Source organism: Trichoplusia ni, chromosome 7 (genome assembly GCF_003590095.1).
Source record: "Trichoplusia ni isolate ovarian cell line Hi5 chromosome 7, tn1, whole genome shotgun sequence".
Lineage (NCBI taxonomy): Eukaryota > Metazoa > Arthropoda > Insecta > Lepidoptera > Noctuidae > Trichoplusia > Trichoplusia ni.
In genome coordinates this window covers 58,411-82,064 of record NC_039484.1, presented here as the reverse complement: position 1 = coordinate 82,064, position 23,654 = coordinate 58,411, and the positions used below count along the sequence as shown (strand labels likewise).

The following is a 23,654-nucleotide window of genomic DNA, read 5'->3' as shown; positions in this document are numbered from 1 at the left end:
TTTGCGTAAAAAATGTATCGCTAATCCACTCTCAGTCAGATTTCAATTCACGGTATTTCGCCAAATAATAATGCTTTTTCAATAGCAAAAACAGTGGCACTAAACAGCCACCATCTTTAAGGCCATCATCGTAAATCAATACTGAGAAATATAATGAGTAATTTTGAGTCAATAAATTAGCCTAACTTTTTACCAAATTTTATTGTCGTCGGCTTTCATCTTAACCAAATTAGAATGAAAAAATAAGTACCTATATTATACTACCAAAGATTTGACAAAAGAAGATTTACAAAAAAAAGTTCTTTCATACCAAAAACGAAACAGCCACTAAGAGTAAAGACACCGAAAAATAATTCGCAATAAATTCGGCGTATTCATGGCAACGTTTCGCATAAACCGACTTAACCCGTTAAAAATGACGGTACAGTCCGGCAACAAAACGACATGTCACGCTCTATACTTAACCCTCACTTGCTTTGTTTGTGTTTATGGCTGCGACGGCGTTACACGGTTGTGTTTCGCTATTTTTAAAATACGAACGATGTATTCTTTTTTTGTTTTAAGAATGTAGAATTTTTATTATAAATCATTTCTTTTTTTTTATACTGGCCTTTTGCTTATTTTTTTTTCTTTCTAATTCATTCTTATGTAAAATAAGATTTTAGTTTCTATTTTAATGGTTATCATTATTTACAAAACGAGATTTAGAGATATCTGATATTTAATTAAATATTTGTGATCGAAAAATTTTCCAAAATTTTATTGGACCATTAAACGATGATATTAATATTCTACAGGTTAAGTGTTACAGATAAAATAGTAATGTTCACATTAAAGAAAATCCTAGGCTGGCGTACGTTTTATAGGTATTTTATATGAAGGTAATAAAAACCAGTTTTATATTACAAAAAAGGAACATGTTAAAGATTTTTTAGTGATTACGTGATTGAACTTACCGCTTGTTTATTACATAGGTCTATTATGTTTGACAGTATCAGCGACTGGTCAAAGAAATATCGAAATAAATAAAAATTACTATACATCTTTATCTAAAAATAGAAGATAACAGTACTATTACGAGGCGTTTCTAAAAATAGGACGAACTAAATCGATGCCGAGTAAAGTTCATTATCGCTTACTACGCGGTGACGCAACACGAGCGTCGTGGCGTGACGTCACACGCATGCGCACTCGAAATAACGCTGACAGCTACTGAACACTAATTTCAACTGTGAATAACAGGAGCAGAGTGGCGCAGTGGAAGCGTGCTGGGCCCATAACCCAGAGGTCCGTGGATCGAAACCACGCTCTGCTAGGGTGGACAGCCAATCACGTTTTTGTTTTTCGTTTTTTTTTTAATATATTTTACATAGTTTTTATCTAAAATGTTATTATTTTTTCTTTCCTAAAAAATACATCGAACAGCTACGCAAATGTATTTCAGGTCTTAATTATTATAGTTAGACTAAATTCACAAACTTGACTTAATTCGGTAGACTAAACGCAGTACGGAATTAGCTGAACTAACTCCTGCATAACTTAGTGCCTCAACAACGTAATTATATTCAATATGCTAAGGTGAGGTACGGAGGTTGTATGATTGAATACAAACAAACTAGCGCAGACGTGAAACGTTAGAAACTATGTATGAAATTTGATGTTAAGTGAAATATACTTCATTTATTGATGATTCTTTTTTAAAAAATATTCAAAACGTCAAGTTTATTAGTAACTGTTTTTTTAAGTTTGTTTTTCTCACGTTATTATAAACTCACTTTCTTGTTTGATTGTCGTTCCGGTTGGATTTTTGTAACTTAATTTTGAGGCACTTTCCAATAAGCTAGCAAGTTAAAATTTTGAGGACAATTCAATTTACAAGTATAGAAACGACTGGAGTGATTTTGATAAAATTTCAATGGAGTGACATTTAAAAACGTTGGTTTTTAGATTGTTTAAATCTTTTAATTATTATACTAAAACAATACACAAAGTATTGCTTATTGGAGACAGTTTTTAGGGTTCCGAACCCAAGGTGTAAAAAGGGGACCGCTGCCGCTTTCTGTCCGTCTCTCCATACGACTGCTACCTGGATGTATCTCACGAACCATGAAAGTTATATTTTTTTTACAGATTATGTATTACTGTTGACGTTTTAACAACAAATAAAAAACTTACGATTAATATGAAAATCTGAATTTGTTTTTTGACTTGTCATTTCATTTGTAACCCAACCGATTTATATTTCTTTAGCCTATTTCTCGTCGCGAGAGACTCGCACTTGACCGGGTTTTATAATTTAAATGTATTCAACAAATATATAACCGGTTACCTAAATAAATATTGAAATATATCAATGAGCGACATTTTAGATCATATTTAGCGATTCTCATTATAATTTGACATTTGCTTATTTGCGGCTTAAATAAACAAAATCCCTGTAAAGGGGGTAGAATATGAAATTTGTTTCGTGCCGTTGCCTAGCAACCGTTTAAGGCGGGATCTTAAGGATTCAACAAGAGGTTTTTACTCCATTTTTTTAATTGGTGTTTTATTTAAATTATGGACATAAGGGAGGATTATTTGAATATAGGTCAAAGTGGAATCGTATCCGAGTATGCCTATTATTAAAGTAATAATTGATATTTCTCAGTTTAATTTTGACATATTTAATTGTAAAATTATAACACTCAATTTTATCGTAAATTCTGAGTTAATGTAGAATTGTTTTTATAATTTGCTTTATATTGTTTCAGGTAAACAATGCAGTTTTATTGTGACCAGTCAGCTAACAGAAACACAAATAATTAAGTATAAAATAATTATTTCATAAAGCCTATCAATTTAAACATTTTCCATTACAAATTTACCAATCCGTCCATGCAGAATATACGTATGTTAAATATCACTATGTTTAAATAGTATATTTGGTCTACCGCTCCATAAAAATCATGGTTACACAAGTTCCGCGACATTAAAAACAAAATGTCCGCCTACGCGTTCCGAATCCAAATACAAACTATTCTGTTGCAAAGCACGCGCGTGCGCACTCAAGGCCTTCGCCGACCGGTCTGCGTAGGCGCGTGAACGTTCATTCATACTGACACTTTACTATCTAACAAACTAATCTCGACCTTATACACTAAACATTTAAGTACTAATTACATAATCAAGATTTAGAGGTTAACGTCTTATTTTCATTTTAGTGTACAAGGAAATTGCGACTCTATGTCTGCACGTAAGGGTTTGAATTACCGTGTTTTTGTTTAGAGGTTAATATGCCAATGCGATTATTGAATAATAGTACCGTAGGCGCTAGACACTTGCATTTCTGTGTGACTCAGATGAATAGTGATGTAAAAATTGCCGTGAACTTATGTGGGAACCTATTTTCTTATTAATGGTCATTGTACGCGTAAACAATGTGTGGAAATAGGCGTAGAGTCGTTGACTATAGATAGTAGATTTTTTTTGGCGAAAATCTCTTTCTGTAAGCAATTATCCTACTTGTCATTAAGGAAATTAATAAAAGAGAAATCTTATGACTGCAATCAGGTGTCTAAGAAGAGTTATTATATGACTTACGACATACAATATTAAAGCCAGTATAAAAATGTCTCGCTGCTGGGCACCGGCCTCGTTTGAACATTGAATACTACGGGTAGGCGTTTTCAGATTAAAAATTTTTCGTATCTTGTTTTTTATATTATGTTACCTATTTCACCGCTTATCAGTTGTCGATAATGAAGAAGTTACAAGTAACTTTATTTATTTATTTATTTAATTATCACACTAATCTACCATTACAGGTTACTTAACCTAACGCGGCAGCTAGGACTAAACAAAGGTCTAAGTATTTATGTGAACTACTTAATAAACCAATTTTCCAAATTTCGGGTCGACGTGTTTTTGAAATATTATAATAATATATTTTTCTAATATTATATTGTGTGTATGTATGTAAAGCCTGTTACTAATATCTGAGAATATTCGATGTAATTTTTTTTATCTTAAAAATGTTTATTGTTCAATCATCAAATTTTTAAGTACAGTTAATTTTGCGGAGACTTAATTTACGCTTTTAACTAAACGTATAACCTGCGTTACGAGGCCCCTGGTAATATTTGATGAAACATTGGTCTGTACATCAAGGCAGTACCTATTTACTATTTAGACTTGTCCACTGGCCAGCATTTCATCAAACATTGGCCAATGATTTAATCATTTAGTTTCCTATTCATTGGACCCCTTTCGCTTCGTTAATGACTTACAATCTGTCCCCTTATAGAGGCTTGAAGCTATTAGTGTTTATGATGTGCGAAGGTTAATATTAAGTCCGTATGAATAAGGGTTTTACGACACATTACAGGATTTTCAGAAGGCCCACTTGTTTTTAAATTTTAATTAGTATATCTTTTTTAATTTTCGGTAGAGTAATTAATGAGAAATACCAGAGCATGTTTTTCTGGTCGACAGCTTGTGACATTATTGGCCTAACCAATAAACTCTCTTTTTTATCTGAGGGTGTACTTTTCTGTTGTAATTGACAAAGATATTTAACTAAAAAAAAAATAATCAATAAAATGCCACTTTTGACAACGATAACGCAGTTGCGATATATTCACAAATTACAACATTCACTGTCGCTCGGACTTGTAAATAGTAGGACATCTCTGATACCAATCGTAAAGAAATACCTTTGCACCATAATGCCAGTAATCTTTAAACCTTAAAAAAAGCAGGGAAGGATAATTAGATTTAGTTCAAGATCATTTCATACAGTGGATATTTATCAACAAGTTATGAATATGCAAAATACCAACCTCTATTCCAATGTCCAATCAAAATTGAACTACTGTGATATATCTACGTATTACTCGCTCATGATTAATGCAGAGGCAATTTGTCACCACATCTGAGCTTATCGCGAAGATTGAAGGTTTTCTGACTGATTTGTGAATAGTTAGTTCGATGTTTATCTTATATTCAGATGGATTCGAGTGTCGTTTTAATATTCTAGGGATTTGTGTGATTGGTCGTATAAATTGTATCAAAGATTTATGGTGATGACGTGGTGCACTAAAAACTGAGTAGATAAAATATTTGCGTTTCAAAAATTTGCTGTGCGATGCTGTGTATTTTAATATAATTGACGACAGCCAACTACGCCAAATAACTATGTAAGATATCCTTTTCATTCATGTTTAGTTCATCTTAAATGAATTTTGAAATCGACACATGCCTATAAAGTAATTTCGCACATAATTGAATATAAACGCCATTGGTGACTTCCCGATATAAAATGATTTGTAGTTAAATGTATGCAATCTTATCCGTTACAAAGTGATCAGGTTGTAGTCCTGCAACATAATATTCAATCTGAAAAATGCAAATTCCTTAACCCTTCAATATACAGCGAACAATGTATGAACTTTTAGCATAAACCGTCTATTGTAAACGAAACATGACTTTGCACGTCGGCACGAATCATAATATAGGCAGAACTACGTAGCGACGTAGCTACAGACGTAGCGCCTAGCTACGGCCCGTAGCCGGCGGGTGCTATAGTAACGGGACTACGGCAGGTTCAGTTTGCGTCGCGGCCGCCTACCGCGTAGACGCGTGTCGCGTGCTACGAAAGCCCATACTCTCGTCGTCGGGGTGCATTTTTCCCGCAAGTGTTTTCCCCCTTTTTCTGAAAATTCAAAGGTGGGTTTTAATTAATGGTGTCGTGTTTTGGCGCGGATGTGATTCTTGTGCTAGTGTTAGTGGTTTTTTGAGTGTCAACGGTTTTTTCGAAAGAATTTTCGTGTGTTTACTCGTTGTATAATTACGTTAGTGTAACTGTGAGATGTGAGTATGTTGGGCCTTTGTGAGGTCTGCTACGAAGCACGTCGTTTCGGCTTTATGGTACATAGTGTTGCGTTATGTGTGACCTCTAAATTTATTGGCATTTCCCTAATGTTCGCACTTTGTTGTGTAACAAGAGAATATGTTCAATTTGGAAGCAGATGAAGTTCATTTCATTTTGTTAATGAACTTGCTGTTATTGAGTCGGTGGTTGAAATTATTTGAATTTAACTAGAGTCGTAAAAAGTTAAATTTTTTGAAGTGTGATGTGTATTGACTATTGAGGTGGCTGTTGAAGTCCAATTGCAGGCACTGTGCGTCGTCGTTTTTGTCTGTATATAATTTCTAAAAAAAATATCAAAGTTCATCAACATGATAGGTAAATTATTTTTTACCGATTTAGTATAATTATTAACTTACGTGAACAAAGACTTACTCCCAATACAAAGGCCAAACAACATAAAATGACAATCATAAAAACAAATACAGATTTTAAATCTGGCGTCCACAGCAAAAAAAAAGTGTTGTTTTTATGTTAAAATGCAACGAGCTCGTGATCGCGTACATATTTTATTAATTTATTTAACTTTGTTCAATGCAAAATATGGAAATATTGCCTTTTAGTGCCACACATTTATTTATTCTTTTAGTTTGTATTTAAAAATAGTTTTACTGAGTGTTAATTTTTTTCCAAATTTGGTTTAGAAATTTTGATCGTAATTTGTGTTCTAATTGCTAACAAAAAGGGGCATTTTATCGACTGGTCTTTAATAATATAATCATTATAAAATTTTTAGGCTAAAATCAAACAAAAAAACTTAAATGAATTTCATAAATGTTTATCATAATATTTAAGCTATTGTATTTTGTCTGCCTGTAAAGATAGTGTGTGTTTATAGTAAGTAAATGAAAGTTACTGCATCAGATTTAGATGAATCTATACTCTATACTAATATATAAAGCTGAAGAGTTTTATGTATTAGTGCTAACGCGCTAATCTCAGGAACGACTGGTTCAAATTGAAAAAATATTTTTGTGTTCAATAGATCATTAATTGAGGAAGGTTTTAGGCTATAAACCATCACGCTGCGACTAATAGGAGCGAAGATACAATGGAAAATGTGGAAAAAAAACAGGGTAGATATAAATCATAACTTATATCTTCAAACCACGCGGACGAAGTCGCGGGCAACAGCTAGTAAAAAAATATAATCTAGAATAATTAGTGCAAATAACACGTTTGGTCTTTACATTCAGTTAAAAAAATAAAAGCACATTTTTATCCTAGTTGAAGGGAATAATCTGTTAAAAGTCACAAAATTTTAATTGCCTAACTACTACAACAAAAACAATAATCATTACCAAATTTACAAAATCTTAAATTTTCTTTAAACCTCAAATATCATCAAGACATCTCCCTCCGCTCACAACGGTACCCAGACAAAATAAAGCCTATACACACTACATCGCGTCTAGATATAAACTACAAACCACGATCTTCTGTATAAGGCCGCGTGCACAACGGCCTGCCTTTGACGCGACACAATACGTAGCCGTGCCTACGCTTAACTTGTCACTACCATGAATGCGGTGTATGGATAGACTGCCTTTTGTTTTCAATTAATATAGCTTTATTTATATTTGATTTTGTTGGTGAATATAAATAGGACTGTATTGGAAAATTATTGAGTAAAAATAGGTACAATTTTCAAGTTGTGTTTTAACAAAAATAAGGGTGAGATAAAAAAACACAAAATGAGGCTGTTTTTCGAAATATTTGGCTATGCATCTCGTCTAGATAAAGTATATTTATATAACATGTGTAGTGTTAACTGTTATGTGAAATAAGTTATTAAAAAAATGTTAGAATTAAGAGATTAAGAGATGAATGGCGGTCATCGCAGTAAGAACCTGTTAGAATGTTCAAATAGTTTTCAAAGACAAATAATTAATCACGCAGAAGTGTTCAAACAAGTCAGAGTCAAGCGGATAACAACAGAATGTGGCTAAATTAAATAAAACATAAGAAATGATCTTGTTACTAATTACTCAATAAGTCTAGTAAAATTGCAAATGACCGATCTAACCAAGTAAAACAGACATACAAGAGCATCATCTCTCTAGAAGCTCATTATACCAAAGTCTGTTTATTTAAACAAAACAATATCTTCATAATTATATACACGATGTACAGATAAACAACGTAGGTAACATGTGTGAAGTAACGTGTTAATTAACGCTAATACGATGATCTGAACCAGTGATTTGGCATAAGCAACTGGTATTACAGTGTTACTTGACAAGCTATTATAATTACGATGTGTAAACCGAGTCATATTATCTATGTTTAAATAAATATTAGTTAATTTGTGCTTATGTCAGAGATGTTTTGTTACATGTGTAGTGAGAATTATCTTTGACTAGCTGTTGCCCGCGACTTCGTCCCCGTGGGTAGAAGATATAAGTTACGATTTATACCTGCCCTGCTTTTTTCACATTTTCCATTGGATCTTCGCTCCTATTAGTTGCAGCGTGATGGTTTATAGCCTAAAGCCTTCCTCGATGAATAGTCTATTCAACACAAAAATATTTTTTCAATTTAGACCAGTAGTTTCTGAGATTAGCGCGTTCAAACAAACAAACAAACTCTTCAGCTTTATATATTAGTATAGATTGGGATAAGATATTGTGCAGTTTTGAGTTTGGTTGGAAATGAGCTGTTGGTTGCGGCTGAATGTCGGTTTTGGCTGCTCAAATATTACCATTCACTCTTTGACGGTTTTTTTGGGTAAAAGTATGTTTTAATCTATGGTTTCGGCTACTTCCATATCAAATTTCATGATGAATCAGTTCAGCCGTTGCATTTGTAATGAGTAAAAAGCAGTCTTTACTAGTCAGTAAAAAGTGTACCTTTTGTTATAGTTTTCACCACTATTTATTTATGAAAGCTTTATGTATATAAACACATGCAATTGAACACGTATTAAACACAAACGCACCATCACGAGTTATAATTTCCTTAATAAAAAATATTCATTTTTAAACACAAAATGGCATGTTCATAGTGACACAGATACGAAGTGCCGAAGCTAGCAGTTTTGCTGGCAGACTCTTGACCCAACCTAGTAACGAAACACTCTTCAGATATTGCTTGAACACAACAGCTTGATTGCCTTACGTCACAGATTAATTAAAACTTGCTAAAGAGATATTTTTTCTTATTTTTATTTGCAACATGCTAAGAATTTTTTATATATTAGATAATGTGAAACGATTACAAAAAAGTCATAAGCTAGTTTTGTAGTTTACTACGGTCTGGTAAACGATAGAATTATCGCAGTATAAGCTCCAGCCTACTAATATTATAAACGCAAAAGTTTGTAAGTATCGATGGATGTTTGATACTCTTTCACGCAAAAACCACTAAACGGATTTGAACGAAATTTGTTACATAGATAGTGTATAACATGGATTAACACATGTTTATTCCGATATTACGTTCGTGATGATTATTTTCGAATTGTACTGGGTGGAATCGCTGGTAAAAGCTAGTATTAATAAATCTGTGTAGTACCCACCATAACTATAAAAAAAATAATTAGATATAGATATCGTATGTACTTAATGTTTGTGTATGTACTCAAAGCAATCGTGCGTTTCCTGACCAGTCATCTGGCCATTCCAGCTAGCCGGACCGCGGCGATCGCTTGCGGCATCTCACAGGGTAAATTGTGTACCGAGATATCAAAATTATATCTTAAGATACTGAGATTTGAACACTCTGATTTAACACGTTCTTGACAACGTATTTTGAATGTATCAAGTTGGTATTCTTTTAGCAATATTACTTAATTCTTGGTTAAAACAGATGGGTAATCTTTTTAATTTCGACAAATAACAAAATAGGTTATTGAAAAACACAAATTTTAATAACAAAAACGTAGTCAATTTGTTTTAATATATTTATTTATGCAACTGGCCCCTGCGTGTAGGGTTAGATTTGTTTACCGATCAATCTGAATAAGAAGCAGCTTTTTTATAATAAGATCTGTTATTATAAGTATTTAATTGAAACAATATATTATTAAATTATTGTTTCGTTTCAAATAATACGAATAGCTCTTTTCAATACCCACCCACACACTCATTAAAGATACTCGAAAATTTCCATGATTAATTATTTTCAAGAATTTTCCAGAGAGCTCAAATTATTAAAGGCATAGTTTTAAATATCAGCCTTTATATTTGAGTAAACCTTTATGTCTTAGTATTTTTTGTATAAAAGTCTAGACGCGTGGGCGACTGAGGTCGTTACGTTTGGACTAATTAATCTGTAACAGTTTTTATTTATGTTTTATGAAACTAGACTTAATTTGTACTGAAATTTTGGTTAAATTAGGTTTATATTGTTACGAAATTATTGTTTTGAATACTCGTTTTATGTGTATGTTTTATTTGATTATGTAAACTAGAATTGTGTTAATATTTAAAATCTTCTTGTTAAGGTAACTTATAAAATTGTATATTCTGCTAATAGGATAAATTATAAGGCATTTAAAAGTTAACAATTTTGTTCATGGTAACTTATTAAATTAGGGAGAAATACAACCAATTTATTAGGTTTAGCTGTCTGGTTGTACTTCTGGCTCGGACCTGATCTCATAAATATGAAATAATAAAAAAAGTTTCAGTTTCGCACCTGACCTGAATTTGTTTTTTTAACTGTTTGGTAAACAAAATTATTTTTTCATGATCATCCATGCAACGAAGTCTGTTTTATGCCACCTGTAGGTATTTATCTATCTAGATTGTATTCCTGTCCTAAGTAGCAGGTACGGAACTTGAAGTTGTAACTTCAAAGTGAACATTAATTGCCGCAAGTTTTCTCGTCTGCAGTTTGCAACACGGCTATTTATTATTCAAGTACCATTTGTTTAATTTTAACTTCAATGTATGTTTCTTGTAAAGGTAAGAAAGAACGAGTTTTTTCGACCGACTTCAAAAAAGGAAGTTCTCTATTCGCCTGTATTTTCTAACTTTGTTTTTATAAAATCGTAGGTTACTCTTTCTAAAATAAATATTAATGTAAAACATCTGAAAGGGAAATAGTATTGTATGCTCGTGATACTTTTCAAAACGGAACCCGCAGTAAAATAAATAATACCTGTCTCGCGGCGCTGACAGAAACTTATAATTCATAAACAAAGACGCCCTGACTCAGGCCAAGCAATCGTGGATCACACAAATGCTTGTCCTCCGCGGGGCTCGGACCCGCGACACGTCGCGCCCAGTGGTCTTGGCGTGATGACCTCAACAATCAGAGCTTTAAAACTGAACCTTTTTACTTAAACTAAAACAGTGTAAAACATGTACTTTCTGAGTTAATCTAAGATACCAGTGAGTTAGAGAAAACATCGCGATTTCAGGCCATTAAGTCCGTTTCATGGTTAATGGCCTGAAATCGGCAACACGCGATGAACGAGCTCAATGGTCAGTTGCGTTTCTTTCTTTTTTTTTGAAATGAAAGCTTTACTAGTAATCACTTACTAGTTAAAACTATTAAATAATGTAACCAGATACGATTAATGGGCATGTTATGTTGCTTTTACGAGTTTTTCCTATCAATCTTCTTCTTTCAGTTAAACTACAAATAATGTATACCTAGTTTGTTTCTCCATAAATGCTTACAAGTATTTGAAGTACTGCTTCAGTCCATGAAGGAACATTCATTTAAAAATATGTAGATCTTATAAACCAAAGGCGATGTTTACCCCTTGTTTGGCTCGAAACATTTCAAATGAGTTTTTTTTTTCAATTAGTCAAAGCCACAAAGTACAAATTATTAAAAATATTAACCGGCAAGGTAACAAATAAAACACCTTTTAAATTAAAATACAATTTATATATAAAAGATAAATCGGGTCACACCAACGTCCAGAGCCGAACTAATCAATGAATAATGTAAATACATCGCGACGGAAGCGGCGACATAATATCCTGTGCCCACTGAGACTGCTAAATACTTTACACTGTACACAATACAGGTAAATATGCAGAAATACTGCTTTAACTGTCTATGAGAACATCAACAGTCACTTTAAATATACTGCTATAATATTTTTTGACAACATACCTATCAACATATTGTATCGACAGTGATAGAAAATAACGTAAAGAAACTTCAGAGGCAAGTAATGATATATAAAAACACGGCATAGCTAGAACGTAATTTAATGGTTTGTCTTAAAAAAAAAGTTAATTATTTTTATACTGAAAAGAACCGTTTTAAACATCATAAGTCACTCTTTTTATTTTTTCACAGTGAAGTATTTTCATCACAAAATTAAAAAAAAAATATGTTAATCACAAAAAGAAAACATATTTTTACGAAAAAATACAAGTCTCTAGAAAAAATATCAAAACGCAAGTTATTTTTGACCTTCTGTGAATATTATTTTGTGGCGACACTTTAGCAGTTGTTCAACAATTGATTTGCAATCATCGCGTGTTGTGCACGTGAGAAATACATTATCATTACATCCTTTATTAAGCGGCTCTCGGAATGAAAAGAAAGACCAAATGTGGTAGGGGCTATGCTGTCCTTATCTTTTCCAAATAAATTATTGAGACAAATATACACTTTAGGACGTTACTTAGCAAAGTATAGTTTGTGCATACAGTCGTTGTTACACAATTTTCTGTGAATACTGAGTTTGTTTTCAAAGCCACAAAGTACAAATTATTAAAAATATTAACCGGCAAGGTAACAAATAAAACACCTTTTAAATTAAAATACAATTTATATATAAAAGATAAATCGGGTCACACCAACGTCCAGAGCCGAACTAATCAATGAATAATGTAAATACATCGCGACGGAAGCGGCGACATAATATCCTGTGCCCACTGAGACTGCTAAATACTTTACACTGTACACAATACAGGTAAATATGCAGAAATACTGCTTTAACTGTCTATGAGAACATCAACAGTCACTTTAAATATACTGCTATAATATTTTTTGACAACATACCTATCAACATATTGTATCGACAGTGATAGAAAATAACGTAAAGAAACTTCAGAGGCAAGTAATGATATATAAAAACACGGCATAGCTAGAACGTAATTTAATGGTTTGTCTTAAAAAAAAAGTTAATTATTTCATACAGAAAAGAACCGTTGGAAACTTCATAAGTCACGCTTTTTATTTTTTCACAGTGAAGTATTTTCATCACAAAATTCAAAAATAAATATGTTAATCACAAAAAGAAAACATATTTTTACGAAACAATACAAGTCTAGAAAAAATATCAAAACGCAAGTTATTTTTGACCTTCTGTGAATATTATTTTGTGGCGACACTTTAGCAGTTGTTCAACAATTGATTTGCAATCATCGCGTGTTGTGCACGTGAGAAATACATTATCATTACATCCTTTATTAAGCGGCTCTCGGAATTAAATAAAAGACCAAATGTGGTAGGGGTTATGCTGACATTTTTAGCTTATTATTAGAGTTTAAAATATTGATTTTCGGGTATTGGATTACTGGCGGTCCGTCTGCCACCAAGTTGTGTCTCATGAACCGTGACAGCTAGACCGTTGAAGTGTTCTTAGATAATGTTACTATTGCCGCTATAACAACAAAAAACAAATATCAGATAAATATTTGCTAGCGGGTAAAAAAAAACAGAATACTAAACTGGTCACTCAACCGAGTTGAATTCCTTTACAGCGATTTTATATTACATTCGAACAATACTTTTGTTAAGCATCTTTGTAGAGGCCAGTTATTGAATAATCAAAGTTTAACTCTATATAACATTATGTAGCACAATGATTTGTTTACCTTCAAATATTGATCCAATATAAATAACTGTATCAAAAATATTTATCTAAACAATATTGCAAGTAGTAAATAGAAGACTTAGCTTTTCAAAGCACAGCTTATCCATTAATCATTATCAAATCGATATAAACATTACAAACTATCTTATTTGCTCAACTATCAATGGCTTAACATAAGGTTTGTGGGCGTTGATAAATGAATTCTGGGGACTTGTAACTTAAAGGTGTGTACACATATGGCGCCGAAATAGTAGCCCGGCGGTATCGCACCGTCAGCGTCGTGCATTTGTTTACTTATTTATTCGTTTATTTATATCAATTTGGACCTATTATAATTATTTTATAGTAACCATCGTGAGAATGATTCATTATGAAATGTTGCAACAGTTTACTCACGCGTAATTATCGGGATAGCCAGACTAGTTTCGGTCCTAATCGAAGTCCTGAATCATGAACTGATGCTTCGGGGTCGCGAATCGAACTGACGTCAGCGGTCGCGCATCTTGCTACATATTATTGAAACAATGGAATTTCGTCTTTTTAACTCTTTTTACATCCACACTTATATTTTTGCAAATAATCTAACAAATTCTACAAGAAATATAATCATTTTGTTCTCCGACTAAATCGCGTCAAAATTATGTCGTGCAAAAACCGCGCGATGTCGCTACTGCGTTGCCGCTCAATGTGGACATACCTTTATTTTATAGTCGTTGCAACTGTTTTACATAATGCTTTGCCTTGCCCCACTGTTATTGCGTTCCCGTTTAATTACAACTTTTTGCATATGTATGTACGTTTTGTAGTTGTTTATAAAGCAGCATTCTATGTTGAGGTTGCTCTATTTCTTTGTACCAGTTAACAAAGTACTGAGGAATCTGGGTGCGATATGAAAAATGTAAATGGTTTATTAAATTAACTACTAAACTAATTCATTAATCTCGTGAGTATAATGTGGAGTAGAAAAATAGCTAAATAATGCAGAATATTTTCGATAAATAAAAAAATGTTCTCAATTTTGCATCAATAATTAAGCATTATTATACGGTTTTCTTCCAGTATTTTTTTCAGCGTTATTTTGTAATCAAAAGTGTGGAAGACGCAAAATAAAAATACATGCAGTGAAAAGTTTCAATTACTTTTGCTTGTAGCTATCTCTCTCTGACATTCCATCTCTCTCCATACTTTGTCCTGTGTTACCAGACCAAATAATTTACGTTTGACATTGTGCAAAGTATTGTGTTTTATCAGACAATGGTTACGACCTTGCCTCCTTTTTTAGAGTTGAACAAGTACTTACTAAATTTATCTCTAATTACGCATTTAGGCAAAACCTGTTTTCAATTATTTGTCCTTGTTCTGATAGGATATCATTCATGAAACCTTGCGTACTTGGTTCTATAGTTATTTGAGTAAATTTTTGTTAATTTAATCTTTTTAATTTTGAAAATTGAATAAAACTAAAATATTGAGTGAAACAGTTTAATTTAGAACATCATAAAACTAATCGATAGCCGCAGTAAGGAATTTAATCCTTGTGTTACAGGTGTTTCACAAACATTCAAATCACGTGCACAAAGACACCCTGACTCAGAGCAAGCGTTCATGGATCACACAAATGCTTGTGATCAAACCCGCGACACGTTGCGCATAGTCGGTTTAGCGTATTAACGTCAACAAATAGTAAACGCCCGCATTTTAACAGTATTCGCTACTCTTATACCTACACATACGTCAAGTAAATGTAAATTATTCACGGTTGTATTATCAAACCTGATGTAATATGGAAAGACCAAATCTGAGGTGTTTACAGAATATAATTGTGTTTGCATAACCTGAGAAATGTCGGTATTTGTACGGATAGCAATGAAAGTCGCTTTAAATATGTTTTTTTTATGATCTTTTTTTATGTTTGACGTTTTATAGTTATTTTATTTTACGAATAAATCGTTCCTCTAAAGCTAGTCGGAAGATCCCGATTACAGATAAATTGACATTCTTTGCATGAAAAAATGTGTCAAATACACATACAAAGTAACATAATTCTGTTCTCTACAATAAAGGTCCTGGTTTCATCTAGACACGCGGTAGCGTGTCGGGCCAAGTTCAAGTAACAGATAACAAGCAGCACCGTGTGTAATGTTACACGAACTATTTAGAGCCATTTTTGACCACCTCATAATAATCTTTTCAATAGTTATTTTTTTCAAGATATTTCATTTCATAGATGATAAACTCATTTTTTTATTATTATCTGTTGTATGTCTTGTGTTACTGACTGTACTGATGGAAATTGTATGAAACTTCCGCGATCAAGGGTTAGGCAATCGAAAAGATTTATTTGACTTTGTTTTTATTTCCCTCATGTTTTGATTTCATTTTTTTTTATGTAAATAGGTGATTTGGTTATATTGTGATGTTGAATTATATTTTGTTTGGTTAAAGAGTATTTCCTTGAAATGAAACTACTGTTACCGATTTTTTCGCTGATTTTAGTTATTTCCTTTTTCATAAATATGAAAATAACGTTTTATTTGTAGAATTACACTATGCCTTCATTTTTTTTTCCGAGTTTTATTTGAAACGACAATTATGAACATATTATATTTAACAAAAATAAATGCCTTAGCGATCTATCATTTGAGCGCTGTGCGCAACATGTCACGGCTTCGACCTCAGCGTTGGAGGAGCATTTGTGTGAGCCACAAAAGCTTGATCCGAGTCTCTGTGCATGTGACTTGAATGTTTGTAAAACTCTCCGCGACACAAGGAATACCTTTCTGTGCGATTCACTTCTTAAAAGAAAATATATCAATAGCAACCATCACATTTTAGGTACTATGTGAACAGTAAAGAGAAATCCTACGTACCTAATTATCCAAGGCTATGAACGCTAGTACAACACAAGGTCGATTTCATATTACACAACATTGTGCCTAATGATACACAATTATACGTAGGTGGCGCTTACAACAGACGAAATTCTTTCTTCCAACCCACTATGTTTATTAACCCACTAGCTGTTGCCCGCGACTTCGTCCGCGTGGTTAGAAGATATAAGTTATTATTTATATCTGCCCTGTTTTTTCCACATTTTCTATTGTATTTTCGCTCTTATAAGTCGCAGCCTGATGGTATATGGCCTAAAACCTACCTCGATGAATGGTCTATTCAACACAGAAATACTTTTTTGATTTGAACCCTTTCCTGCATTCAAACAAACAAACAAACAAACTCTTCAGCTTTATATATTAGTATAGATTATGTTTGGTTAGATATGGAATTAGGTATCTATAGCAGTTAAATACTTGTATGCAAATAAATAGCAGATGATATTTATCCATATGAGTAAATGAGAACATTATGATTACGATGTTTTACCGATTGTACTTGATGAAGTTTTGTTGCAGTAGCTTGAACATGAAGGCAATAGGCTGTTTTTGTTAATGAAATGTTTAGTGTCGCGTTGAGGTTTTGTGATAAATTGCTCTGAGTATTCTTCCCATTTTTTGTCAACTGACTTGAGTTTAGCTGTAAAGCTTACAGAGTTGTCGGTATAATAAGGCGAGTAATTTACCTATTTAATCTATGAGTATGTATTTAAATAGCATCCTATAAGTATCCCAATTTATGCCTTATGAATAAAGCCTCAATATAAGTTCATTTAAAACCGTTGAACAATATCCTCATTATCCTCAAAGTTTTACAAACAGACAACCTTTAAAAAACTTTTACATTATTTAATATACAACACAATTTTCACATGTTTTGATCTCCATTTTGATGATATACAAAACATTTTCCAAAGTCATTGTACCAGGGCACCATAGACATGTAAGAGTATTATATAGAGCGTAGTTTGGTTCAGCGCGAGTCCCGCTGGGCTGCAATCCAGTGCCAAGTGTCAACGACCCCGCTGTGACTGTTACTATTGAAACTAGATTGGATATTATTTGGGAATGTATTGAATTCAATTAGTTCGTACTGCCTATTATGTTGAGTTTGTGAATATTGTTGTATGTCATTTGTTTTAGATCGTTCAATAGTATGGTATTATCGATTGACCTGTTTAGTGGTATATTGGATATATTATAAGGCTGTTTTGAGGTATTTACAGGGCAATGAACTGTCAATGTTAAAAAAAAATAACGCAAGAGACTAACTATTTCAGGCTTTATCAATTGAAAAAACTTACTAATATGCTACCAGTCCGCCCACCACAATCGTTTTCGTTTCGTTATCTTTCTCTGGCCAGCAACGAACTTAATCTTTTACTTCTTCCAAAAACCTCACGTGGTTCTTATATTAAAGACAATCAATGTTACAGTTATTGTTTTAAGTTCTCGTCACTTTTAAGTCACTGTGCTTACAATTACCACCATACATTATAGGACTAGCCCGCCACAGATCCCCGTCATAGCAACTCCTGTAAGCCAGGATCTACAATGAAACCAACGAAAACCACCGAAACACTTAAGTTCGTTCGTTCCATACATTAGCCAATAATACAGAAGGCCTACCGCTCTCTTTATGTAAGATGGCTTCAGTTGTATAAGCAAGACGCAGTTTCACGCTATGTAGTGCGTCATCTCGCTCCCTCACAGCAATAACTCTGGTTATAAAGCTCACAGCACAACCATAGTTCTTATGAAGTCAGGTCAGTCATAGTAAGTATTTAAATGACTGTCCCACCTACATTCCTGTTTGAACTCAAACCCAATGTCGGTTAAAGGGAAACGTGACACTTTTAGTTAACCATTGTCTAACAAACAAACATTCTGGCAGTGTCAAGTACAATGCCATTCGTGTTGGAGGCGTTATGTGCAATGTTAGAACAAAAGAAGCAATGGATTGTGAATTGTAGGGTTCTGAATTTAGGTCGTAAATATTTTTGTTTACATAGTATTATGTATTTGAATTTTATTTCAGTTGAAGTTGATCAGACAAAACAACTAGAGGCTTGTGAAAGGGTAAGAAGTTCTTTTAACTAGGACATTACTAAAAATATCTTGAACAAACTTTTTTAATCTCATTTATTTAAATATCTCTTTGCAGTCCAAACGTTTTACTCTTTTATTTATTTTCCAAGTTCTAAATAACCTAAGACAGAGAAAGACAACACTACTACTAGAGCCTAAAATCCAAGAAGAGGGAAAGGGAAAGAGTATTTTTTATATCGTCGACTAGACCTGACCCTCTTTCCACGTGATAAATCTTTCCCATATTTCAAGCTAAGCTGCTTGCCGTATTAGGTTAACAGCTTATTTACACTGGCAATTAGCTGGAGCTTTTAGCTTAGCTTATTTAATTAGCTGTGCGATACATTGGTCATATTCACGGCTTAGCACTTTAGTAGTCATTCGATATTGTTTCATGGGTATTGTTTTACACTATTCCGTTAAATACTCATGTTGTGGGTCTAAGCGCAGGTTTTGGCTGTTTCATTGAACTGTATAACTTAGATTCGTATATTATTTTTTTGTTTAGTAAAGTGGTTTTCGATGAATACAATTAAAAAATAACCTTTAAATAAAAGGGTAAACGAATACTAGTATTAACTTTCACCAAATTGCGATCAATTTATTTATTTTAAGATTGTTTATGAAACCCACTTCCATAATACGTCTAGACTAAATACCTAGATAATATTCCGTGATTAATCTAATATAAAATATTGTTTAATAATATAATAATGTGTTCAGAACTTCAGAAATTTAACTAAAATCTCTCGCACTTAATTGATCATTTTTGAACAATTATTATGATGCTATAAATAATGATCACTTATTGGCCCGAAAGAAATAAAATAAAGCATATGTGCACACTCGTATATGGTGTCTCATGCTCTTAGGTATATAATGTTCAATTAAATGAGGCACCGATCCTAACTTTGTATCGAAACATCTAAGGGTATTTAGATAGGACTCTTCCCTAGGTCTACTGTTGAATATTGATTGAGTGAATCAAATACAAAATAACGACGATAAAAAACTTAAAAAATTAATTGTAATTCTGATGATATATCCTACTTACAGAATAATTAATGTCGTTTCATTTCACATGCAATAGACAACTTTAAAGTCTACCACAATTTAATAACTCCATTATATTCTAACTTCATAATACAGGTATTTGTATATTAAATAACTTTATCCTTCTATTCATCCTTAACAAAGACAGAAAGCTTCACAAAGTCCCCTATTCTAAAAACGTAATTAAAATCAATCCCCTACCTGCCACGTGTTTACCTAATTTCAATGCGAGCATGGGATCTAAGCCGCTAAATGTATGCGTAGTCACATTGTCCTCACCATGGGGTATTATCTATGTTTGTGCAGTGATCTACCCATGACTTGGTTGGTCTCGTTTGCTTTTAGGTTCAATTTAATCGTCATCATTTCTCGTTTATTGGTGAGAATGTGCTTTTTTTTAAATCAACTCCCGCTATCTTTAATTTAATCCTTGTGTCGCAGGGGGTTTTAAAAACATTCAAGTCCACAAAGATATTCGGACTCCGGACAAGCATTCGTGGACCACACAAATGCTTGTCCTGCTCTGGGATCGAAACCACAACGCGCTCAGTGCGTTTGGCGTTTCTATAAAGCATATTGTAAAAAGTCGTTAAAGTTTTAATATATGGATCAGAAAAATAAAGAATTATTTGAACTATTATTTGAATACTAAATAAAATAAAAACACATAAAAACTGCATTTAACACAGAAGCGTGTACCATTTATTTTTCTAATATCTGCTCCTACGTAATAAAGTATCAACACCTCTATAAGAACTGCGCTCCTGGTACCCGCCTTTAATGAAAACCAGCTTATGCAACGTTTTTCCTCGCTTATCTACTTTTAAATCGCATTTTCTAGTTCATAAAAGGTGGTAAACGAATCCCCGCTGGCACTGAACTAGAATATTAGATTTACTATTTTATTCGTGTTTTGCGTTATAACAAAGTTGGTTAACACTGTTCTTGAATAACATAAATAATTTCAACTACTGACAAAGACAGCTATTTATTTAATAGTAATACTTAAATGCTTCCTTTTCTAGAAAAACAATTGTCTTCCCAACAGATTCTAGTCAATCAAGTGTGATAAACATACAAAAATAAGTGCGGACTACATGTGACGAATTTTCAAACCAAAAGTGACCGCGAACATTCGTGTATAGAAAGGTGTTCGTGAGATTTTCACATGTGCCGGTGTGTTGTGGGACGGTGGGGTGCGGCTCACCTATGACGAACAACAATAACGGTGTCAACAGCGCGGGCGGGGAGCCTGCCGCCCTCGACATGGACTCTCTCGAAGAAATGCTTCGTAAGGTAAGAAACACTATATAGTATACATGTCTCGCATTTTTAAGATGAGAACGTCGATATAGAGTACATTATCCGCAATGTAAAACTTAGCATATCGTATCGTTTATATGGAAAAAATGTGGTATCTTCACTGAAAATTTGCGGCGAAAACCAACATAAGTTGTCTTTAAATTCTCATGCTATGTATGAATGGATTGTGTCTAGGATGGTCAGACATATTGAGGTGGTTATTGACCTCTGTCATTCACAAGATGCTGCAGGTACCACTCCCCCAATTTATCAGATACTAGCTGTTGCTCTCGCCTCCGTTCCCGTGGACGTCAGTTTATAGCGCACGGTGGTTCCCGTGGGAAAGCTGGTACAAACTGTAGCCTTGAACCCTCCCTCCATTACCCCCTTAAAATCCAAAATAACCAAAAACCGCTGTGTATAATACTTAATTCATTATTATTTAAGTTGATAGGCAAACAGAGTTACTAAATTAATAACATTTTAATATTAGTACGGATTACCTTTAACTTACTTATGAAATACTTGAGAATAGATAAATTACAATTTTAGCCAAAGTTCCTATACTTATTAGATGTATACTTTTTAGTACATTTACAATATAATGTAAAGAGAGAAAACAAACTGAACATTTCAACAACCTTTCTTCTCGATAGGTACATTTTAGGAGCAGTTCCGATTCAGCACATATAAAATGTTCTTGTTTAGACTTAACACGGACATTTTTCGATAGAAGCGAACAAGAAACAGCAGACTCCATGTTTTAAAACGTACCTCTTAAATTTAGAATATTTTGTTTATTTTTGTTGAATTTTTACTTGCACTCGTGTGTACTTTTGTATTCAAATTACTGCCGAAATATACCTTATTATAATGGTTTACCAAACTTTGTTAGAGGAATAATTATTAATATAAAAAATAATAATGAGTGCAGCCCCTTTTTAGTTCCTTTCAATGAACTATTAAGTAATTAAGATAATGAGACGTGTCATAATTTAAATGCACGTCCAATCAATCATTCACTCTGACAGACAATTTAATCATTACGTTTTTCAGAATTAATGATACGGTTCGTTCCGTATAGTACTTAATGCATAAAACTACGTATTATTTATATTTTGAGATCTAACATTTATTTATTATAATTTGTTTACTCCCTAATATGGAACATTATACATCTTTTCTAAGATAAAAACATCATTATACTTTGCCTTTCCTGTTGGTCTAGTGGTAAGTGGATCTCATGGCTATACCCACCTTCCCGTCTTGGGTTCCCACCCGTGTTTTTTTTTTGTGTAATTAACACGATCATTTATTCTGTGTCAGGTTGTAATTTATCTATCTATGTTCACTTATAAGTACATGGGTGTTTATCGGTTGTCTTGTACTCAAAAACAAGTTTGAGGCGTTGTGTGAAAGTTATAAATTTCGTCCTAATTTAATAATCTTAAGCATAATTACTTCGAACTTAACGAAACCGGTGTATTTACACGTTTATTAATTAGCGACAAGCCGACACGCCAGCTGTAGGTGTTTGCGTTCAACTTAGCCTTGATTCATTTACCTAGGTCTTAGGTCGACGGCGGTAACCTAACCTAATAACCTTTGAACTACCTTGACTTGTCAAAAGCTGTTTGCACGATTAGAAACTCTGTGACTACATGTTTGGGTTTAGTTTAGCTTGTAATGGTTGTGCCTCTGGGAGATTTTATTTCGATTTGTTTATTTTTATACACTTAGACGTATACTAGAAAACATTATTTTGAATGTTAATCTGATATTGGTTTTTTTTTCATATCGAATAAATTGCCGATCCTGTCAACTATTATTTATGAGTACTGTGACCATTTAATTCAAAAACACCTAATTCGTAAATCCAAGAACAGGTTTAATTGTACCTATTCCAATCCAAACGAAAAAAAAATATCCGTGTTCAATTCCCTCAAAACCTACCTTCGTTAATTCGTACAGGGCAGAGCTCTACCAACATTTTGGCTTGGACAATCTGCTCCGGTACATCGTAGATACATCTATCGATAAATCCTTCATAACAGAACTCCACTGGTTCGACGAAATGAAAAAAGCTCACGGCGAAATGGGGAAAATATGGCGTGGTGACGGAAAAAGCTGGAGGCGTTCGTAGCTACAATTTTTTTACCAATAAATGATGGTGTTACGCACTGTCTGGTGCACTCGTCGGCTGATGTTTTTTTGTTTGCATTTGTATGTTTTAGTTGTACGCTGTTAACGATGTTCGTTCGTTGACATTTTGTAAATGGAAATCTTTTGGTTAGGAGTGAGTTTTTCTTGGCGATTTTTAAGAAAGTTTGATTCATATAATTTTGTGTTTCACGATAAAGTTTTGTGGGAGTCAGTGTTACTTACTGAAATTTATGATATGTAAATGAGTGATAAGTATTCACCTTACAACATGGCAAAATATATTAGGGAAATAATGTAATAATTACACAAAAACAAAGACTCAAGCTTCATCTCTCCTTCAAACCAACTAAGTACATCTTCCAACTTCTTAAAGAAAGTCTTATAAAGTATCTAGTCCTCAAGATTTTGTTCGAACGTTATTTATTTAATTAGTGCAGCCGGGGGTAATGCCGCCAGCTGA

General features: G+C 33.2%; 1 protein-coding gene and 1 non-coding gene across 2 annotated transcripts in view; both read left to right on the top strand.

Annotated features, from left to right (window-relative positions):
- Window positions 1-23,654, top strand: part of LOC113496087 (pleckstrin homology domain-containing family H member 1-like) — a gene marked incomplete at its 3' end in the record, with an annotated part of 255,189 nt that overhangs the window by 179,748 nt on the left and 51,787 nt on the right.
- Window positions 1,244-1,315, top strand: Trnam-cau. Its single transcript has one exon. It is a non-coding gene; the product is annotated as a tRNA-Met (tRNA).